The sequence below is a fragment of the Dioscorea cayenensis genome, chromosome 1 (genome assembly GCF_009730915.1).
Source record: "Dioscorea cayenensis subsp. rotundata cultivar TDr96_F1 chromosome 1, TDr96_F1_v2_PseudoChromosome.rev07_lg8_w22 25.fasta, whole genome shotgun sequence".
NCBI classification, from domain to species: domain Eukaryota; kingdom Viridiplantae; phylum Streptophyta; class Magnoliopsida; order Dioscoreales; family Dioscoreaceae; genus Dioscorea; species Dioscorea cayenensis.
The window spans coordinates 17981625-17989785 of NC_052471.1; the positions used below are offsets into that span (position 1 = coordinate 17981625).

At 44.1% G+C, this 8161-nt stretch overlaps 1 non-coding gene across 1 annotated transcript; it reads left to right on the plus strand.

The window, feature by feature from the left end:
• The first annotated feature begins 6513 nt into the window (after positions 1-6513).
• Positions 6514-6620, plus strand: LOC120268630. Its single transcript, XR_005538978.1, has one exon. It is a non-coding gene; the product is annotated as a small nucleolar RNA R71 (small nucleolar RNA).
• Positions 6621-8161: the final 1541 nt, after the last annotated feature.

Sequence of the window (8161 nt, forward strand, 5' to 3'; positions counted from 1 at the left end):
CCTTCTTCCTAATGGAATCACTGATGTCGGGCCAGTAGAACTTCTCCAAAACCTTGGCCAATACCCCTCGAAAACCCTAGCTGAAAGTCCTCTCACAAGTTGGGGAAAAAGATGGAGAAAAGAATACTCAAAATCGGGCTGAAATCGACTTTTAAATAGAGCTGGAATCGAGGACGTGCAGGGCGTGTATGATGTCACACGCCCATGTGGAATTTCCACACGGTGTGATAATTTCCACACGCCGGTGTGGATTCTTTGTTTTTCTGATTTCTCGGCCGGGCTGCTACAATACTTGCTACATTGTTTTGCTACAGTGCTCTGCCGGAAATACTCCCGAATTCCATACTTTCATTGGGAGTAGCATAAAGCGGGCATGCGTTTACGTCGTGAATCACTTGCCTCTTCAATGATGTGCACGTTGGTGGATCTCTTGTTCTTATATGGATAAATCGAGAATGTTCAGTGTGGTCGCCTTTGTGCCCTCAAATGAATGTGCTCACTTTCCGAATACGAGGAGGTTGGCACACACTCTAGCATCTCACACCGACCTATGTCTTTCGCGTTTTGAACCTTAGCAAGATCTCCTCCAAAATAGGTGCATTATGATCCACATTGGCCTATTTCCTTCATACTCGGCCTCACAACCCTACTTGCATAAAAAGTAACATAAAAACACACATATTAATGTAAAAACCTGAGAAAAAGTAATGCTCAACATAAGGAATGAGCAGCTTCGCATTCATATCGCACAAGCACTTATCAAACTCCCCCACACTTAAGCTTTTTGCTTGTCCTCAAGCAAACATTAAAAACGATACATGCATTGATGAAGAGAAATATTGAAAGTGCTTGGCCTTAGGTTCACCAAGGTATACAAAGAGAGTATTCTACAAGTAAGGAAAATTTGAACACTAAATACGAAAAATCAATGCTCTAGCTAAAAACTTGAATCAAAAAGGACAACAAACCCGAATTTCGTGTATGTGTGTGAACTCACTCAAAAACAACCCCAAGGTATACTCCTCAAAAGTTCTAAGTACAAGGGACTTATTTATCTACACAAGTGACAAAAAAATTTTAAAAAGATGGTAGTAGCTTCACATCCTCTAAGGTAGCCCTTTTCCAAAGCGGCCGCTAAGGTGGCTTTTCACACTTTCAGGTGGTAGCTCTTTCTACCCGGGTGGTAGCTTTCACTCATCCTATGAGATAGCTCTTTCTCTCATTAGGGGCATAACTAGTATCCGACTTGTGAGAGTAGCTTCATACTTCATAGGTGGTAGCTCTTTCCACCCAACAAACACAAATAAACAATAAAAACTATTTTTGTTCCTTCTTTTTAATTTTTTTCATTTTCAAAATAGTCACTAGAAAAATAAACCTAACTAGTCCCTTTAACACCAATAGAGTTCAAAGAGATGAGTAGTGCACTAAGTGTAAATCAGGGCAAAAATTCCTAAAAAAATTCAAGCAAGAACTAGAGCATGAAAAACATTCAATGTTAACAATTCTCCTAGACTTAAGAATACAATCATTGCAACTACTGGGTGAAAACACCATTGGCTATGTGAGCATATATCAATCACGAACAATAGAAAAAGATGTGCGTATTATGAAACTCCCCACACTTAAGTTGTACATTGTCCTCGATGTACACATGCAACTCACTCAAAATATATCATTCAAAAAAATAGATGTGGGAGAAGCAATCAAAAACAATACTCCCACGACTCCTAGTGTTGCGTTTGATGAAGCTAATTCATTGGGAGTAGTGTTCCAACGGGTTTGTGAACCTCGCATGCGGCCAAGTGCCAAAAGCACCTTGGCCCGTGCCCATGACTAAGTCTCAATTTCCAAGAAGACAAGACCATGCCTTGCACGCATCACGAGGGGATTCGGTGAAGCTCAAGAAAAAAACAAAAATAACTCGAGTGTATAAAAAGATGAAGCAATGAATACAACTCGATAATGCAAAAATAACATAAACTCATAAGGAAAAATCCTTTTCCGAGTGAACAAGTCTAAAAACAAGAAAAATAAGATAAAAGTAAAGATGCATGAAAGTAAAAAGAAAGGTCAAGTGTCGAAAGTCGCTCTCGGGTCTCCCTGCTGCTAGCATTTCTTTGAAGTGGAAGCATATAGTGGGTCCTCTGGTGCTTTGGGGGTCGAGGATGGAGGTCTTTGGAGGCATGATGATGCTGAAGAGTCCTCGGTGCAGGGACAAATGATGAGGCAGCGTCTCGCTCTAGGATCTGTGTATGTAATATGTGCCATGAACTCTATGTCGGGGTGGCCCGTGAACTAATCTCGCGATCTCTGAGCTGGCCACCTCTGTCCGTACCACTCCCACGGCACTCTCGAGCCTTTCAAAATGATCATGGGCTCGAGATGGTGGAAGCTGCTATGCGCATGGGAGGTGGTTCCACTACTACTGGGAGGTGTCTCGGTCTCCATCGGTGTTGGTTGTAGCTCGGTGGTCGGACTGAGATGCCCTGACTTCATCTTGAATGGTATGTTCGAGCACATAGACACCATTTGAATATTTTTGGGTCAACCCCATGAGCCTCATGGTCTCTAACCCAAGTGAGTCTTTGGTATTATCGCTTTCTCGGTTCAGCTGATTTTGTCTACTGAAAACCCGTCCCACAATGAGTCTGGTAATATATGGACCCGAGAAAATGACACCCAATCGAGGATATTGTCCTTGATGCTTCAAATACTCTGCTAAAATGTGTCCCAGATGGACGGTTCGATTCCGGGACCATGGAGTACAAATCTGAAAAGCTCTTGCTTGTTGATGACTCCGTACTATCACCACGCCCATTCTTGACACCGCTTATGATGGGCGTGAAGATATCTCGTAACTAGGTCGAGATAAACATGAAGCCTTAGACACTCTTGGTTCATAACGCCCCTTTCCACATAATAATAAATACGCCTTAATGGGAGATAAACCGGTCATGTCTATTGGAAGGTTCTCATACTCCTCAGTTTGAGTATATTCGTCATCATATAGATCAAGTCTAGTGGAGAACTGTGTGACACTCATACTATGATGCTGACCAAAAGCTCTAAACTGAATCGCGTCGACACTATCAAAATGACCATAAGAGCGGTCAAACTCAAATGAAGCAAGCACCTCCAAAGTAAGTGTGCGGATAGCAGGGTCACGAATGTTCAGTAACTTGTGCCAATTACCGACCAATAATAATTTCTCGACCTCGTCAGCCATATCATCTACTAGTTGTACCTTCTACGAGTAACTCAATATCCGGGATTCGCATTTGACCAAACTTAAGCTTCTACTAACAGCTCAAATCGAGCTTGATGCGCCGATGAGTGTGAATCCCATACCTTTCGATTCGAGGCGAGCTTTCGAGGCCGCTTAGCAACTGTTTTCTTTGATTTGGTAGCCATGCCTGCATGTATTATAAAAGGAAAATCCATCAAGTCCATTCAGAATGCAGAAAAATGAAAACACACGGTCGTGCGGAAATTCACGTGCCGCGTGCGCTTCCACGGGCGTGAAAACCGCTGACGCCCTTGTAGCCAATCTCCATACCACATCTCTATTCCATTTCCATATTGTCTTGGAAACAAATTATAATCAGTTTTAGCAAGAAAATGATGCATATTAACCATTTCAATCACAGACAATCAGTTAGAATCCAACGAAATCGAAGATGAGAGGAAATCAAGGCTTACCAATGAACTGCACGTAAACACTCCTACAATCCACACAATGCTCTATCAATTGACTCGAAGACGATAGTAGCAGGGGACAAGAATGTCAGAAAAAAATGCTCTTTGGGTGTTTTAGGGTTATTTGTGGAGAAGGGTGTGACTCTTGTATTAGGAGAGCGGTTGGTCCTTTAAATCCTTAGGAACCACACGGGCGTGCGGGAGTCGTCCACTCTCGTGCGCTCGCAAATAACAGGTTCATAGGGGCTGACGCACGCCCCTGTGGCCTTACTGGATATCCGAGAAAAATTATACACGCCCATGCGGAATTTCTGCACGGGCGTGGGCATTCACATGCCGAACTCACAGGGGACAGCCGCATGCCCCTGTGTTTTCTCGGGATGGAGAAAGCAACCTGCAGAGATTCACAAGGGCGTGCGTAAATGACCCACGCCCGTGTGTGGTTCACGAGGTCACCCACAGGGGCGAGTCCACGCCCCTGTGTGGTCTCGGGAAAATCTGCCCAACTCTGCAAGAAGGCACACGCCCATGTGGAAATTACCCACGGGCGTGCGCCAGTCTCATGGTCATCCACGAGGGGCCCTGCGTCCCCGTGCCCTCTCTGGAAGAGTTCACAGTACACACCCACGGCCGTGTCGAATTTCCACATGCCCGGTGTGTTTTCTCGGATGACTTTAGAAAAACCCTGCAGGGGCTCTGCGAGAACTAGTCTGAAACATGTTTACACACTTAGAGCATGCCCTATTGTGCAAGATATACCGGATAAAAAAACACAAAATAGAACTCAAGCGACCAAACTTCGTCAATTCTCAACAAAACATACAATGAATTCTTTTAAAAACCCACAATAAAATCGAAGCACAAGCATTTAAAAATTGAGACACCAACACTTAACAATTTATTCATCCAAACAAACTAAACTACAAGGTACGAAAACAGTAAACACTTGGGTTGCCTCCCAAGAAGCGCTTGTTTAACGTCACTAAGCTTGACGTATCTTTCTTACCTCACGGGGGTTCATGAATGAAGGTTGCCCTCTTACCCATAACTTGAAAGCATGATGAGCAAAATCTCTTGAGTGTAGAGGGTGTACTATCGGGCTTCAGACCACCTAGCAATTGTTAGTCCAACTCCCTTGGCTCATGTACATCTCAAATAGTCTTGGGGCGTTTTCGGTGGCATCTTCGAGCCCTCTTCATTTTCCGGAGCACCTTCTTCAAGATTCCCGGGGTAGATGTTTCCTCTCCGGTCGAACCAAGCATCAGTACTTCTTCATTACTTTCCTCTTGGTCGAACAAACCTTCATACGGATCCGGGTTAAACATTTCCTGTATATATTCATCAACAATCTCATCAGTAGTGTCTAGAAAATACATAGTGTCATCAAAATCGGGAGAATGCCGCATGGCTTCAGCAAGGCGGTAAGTGAGCTTATCGTCTCCGACTCTCAATGTGAGCTCTCCGCCGTCCATGTCAATCAATGCTTTGGAAGTCCGCAAGAACGGTCTCCCAAGTATCAAGGGTACATCTGCATCCTCATCAACATCTAGCACTACAAAGTCAACCGGGAAAATATACTTGTCCACCTTGACAAGCACGTCTTCAATGATGCCTCTCGGATGTCGTCACGTTCGGTCCGCCAATTGTAAAAGTCATCCGAGTAGGCCTAGAGCTCACCCAAGCCTAGCTTTTTGGAAGAAAGTATATGGCATGGCGTTGATACTTGCCCCGAATCCGCCAATGCCATTTCCTCACCTAAGTTGCTCGATGTTACCCGAGAATAATGAAGCTTCCTGGTCTTTTCTTCTTGTTCGAGCATGTTCTTTTTGTAACACCGCCGAGCATGAAGCATCAAGCACCATCTGAAAGCACTCTCCTCAAATTTCCTCTTGTTGGTCAATAGGTCTTTCGGGAACTTTCGCATACTTAGGCATTTGAGCCAAAGCCTCAACAAAAGGAATGTTGATGTGGAGTTGCTTGAACAAACTCGGGGAAATTCTTATCTTGGTCATCCCTTGGTCATTCTTTCAATCTAGAGGATAAAGGGATTCTTGGCTTGAAAGATGGCGGTGCCACCTCTTTCTCTTTGTTTGCTTCCTTCTCAACCTCTACGACCTCGGGTGCGTGTTCTTTCGGCTTTTCACTCGGAAGCCGCCCTTCAACCTCACGACCACTTCTCAAAGCGATCGCCTTCACATGTTCTCTCGGGTTGGTTTCCGTGTTGCTTGGTAAACTTCCATGTGGCCTTTCGGAAAGAGATTTTGCAATTTGCCCCACTTGATTTTCAAGGTTGTGCAAGGAGGCGGTGTGATTGCGAAGTGTAGCCTCGACTGATTCAAACCTTGTATTTGCCGATTGAACAAATCTAGCCAAGTGCTTCTCCAAATCCGTCATTCGGGTTTCCAAACCTGAAAATTACAGTTTTTCCACTTGAGGGGCTTGTTGTTGTTGTTGGAACCCTGATGGCCCCATGGTCTTCTGTGGTCCTTGATTACTCCATGAAAAGTTGGGATGATTCTTCCAACCTGAATTGTAGGTGTTGCTGTATTCGAAGCTATAAGATCTAGCTTCTTACTCAAACTCTCCACTTGGCCCGCCAATGACGTTACCGCATCAATTTCATGGAGACCGCCACCTTTTTTTCTTCTCTCTAGCGCTCCATCTGGTAGCTATTTAACCCCATTTCCTCAATCAATTGAGCGAGACTCGTCGGGGTCTTGCTACCTAAGATACCTCCCTACTGCCGCATCCAAGAGTTGCCTTGTACTCGGGTTCAAACCATTGTAGAAGGTTTGAACAATCATGCACTCCGGGAATCCGTGTTGCGGACACTTCGCGAGAGTTCCTTGAACCTTTCCCATGTCTCAAATAGAGACTCCAATTCCAAGCTGCATAAAGGATGAGATCTCATTCCTAAAGCTTTCTTGATTTTTCGGGAGGGAAATAACGAGCTAGAAAAAGCTTCTACCATCTCCTCCCACGTAGTGATTGATGCCCTAGGTAATGAGTGTAGCCCATCTGCTTTGCTTTCCCCTTTAAGGAAAATGGGAAGGCTCTCAATTTGATGGCATCATCCGTCACACCATTTATCTTGACATGTCACTCACCTCGAGGAAGCTCTCTATGTGACTGTTTGGATCCTCATCGGCTAAACCGATCTGAAATGTGCATGATGCGCTAGCTGACGGTGTGATTGGGGGCACGCACAATACTCGATTGTGTCCCCAACACTGAAGGTGCAGCAAAAATTGGATAGTGTCCGTTGTTGCTCATTTTGTTCTGCCATGTTGTCAGATCCTTCTACTTCCAAATCAGCTGGATTAGGTTGTTCTTGTACAGGTTCTTTCCTTTTCCTTCGAAGTGTACGTTCAAGCTCAAGGTCTCCTTCAATCAATATTGATGGATTCCCTCGGGTCATAACCTGGAGCTGCACCAAAAGTAGAGAAAATAAAATCATAATGATGATAGAAAAAGAAGATATGAAATAGAATGAATTGTAAATAGCTAAGAAAAGAAAGTGCAAAGTATCTCTAAACGCCTACCCCTTGGTAACGGTGCCAAAAACTTGACAAGTTCCCCTTGCTTATATCCCGCAAGTGCATGGGCTTGTCAAAGTAATAATCTCGGGTGAGCGGGGTCAAATCCACAAGGAGTAGGGAGTGAAAATACTTAATTTGATTCTTAGCTATGTGGAAGATCAATTGTGATAGGTGTGAAATTGATTCAATTCTCAACAATAAAATCAACAAGTGAAAGAGCAAAAGTAAGAAGAGGGTAAGGCAATCGATAAAGATGGGGTACTCGGATAATGCTTCACCTAGGATAATCGCTTCAAGTGCAAGAACTCTCTATTATGCTTCCTAATCAATGCAATGGTGAGTCGTGGAAATCCTTACATACATAGTCCCAAATATAAGGTCAACTATGCCTAACTCTATACATGTCCCGGAGGAGAAATCGAACAATCTCAACACCTCGCACTCGCATAGAGTTGCAATGAACTCTAGGGATTCCAAGTGATAAATCTCTTCGTAAATATAGACCTAACCCTTTGGTCCAGGCGGAAGGTCCCTAGCCACAATTAAGCCCTAGATACTAAGATCCTCTCAACGCTTCACTCCATTGCACGTGCAACTAGACCCCAGTGGAGGTTCATCACTTAGACCACTCACTCTATTATGGCCGCAAAGAACTCAAGGAACGGAGGTAGAATCTATCACGTCGGAGGGGAAAGGGGACGCTCACTGCCTCTCGACTCACCCTCTCAACCCTCTCCAACCTAGCTTTTGTCTAGCAGCTCGTGGTGTGTCACTCACTCACAAGGTTACCAACAAGAACTCTCAACCCTAGTGTCACTCTAGGGGAAATGTTCATACAATCAAGCATTCAAGGTTGGAACTCACAATAAACATCAATTTATTGAAAGCATAATAAAAGAAGTTCAATGAAACGAATACATCCT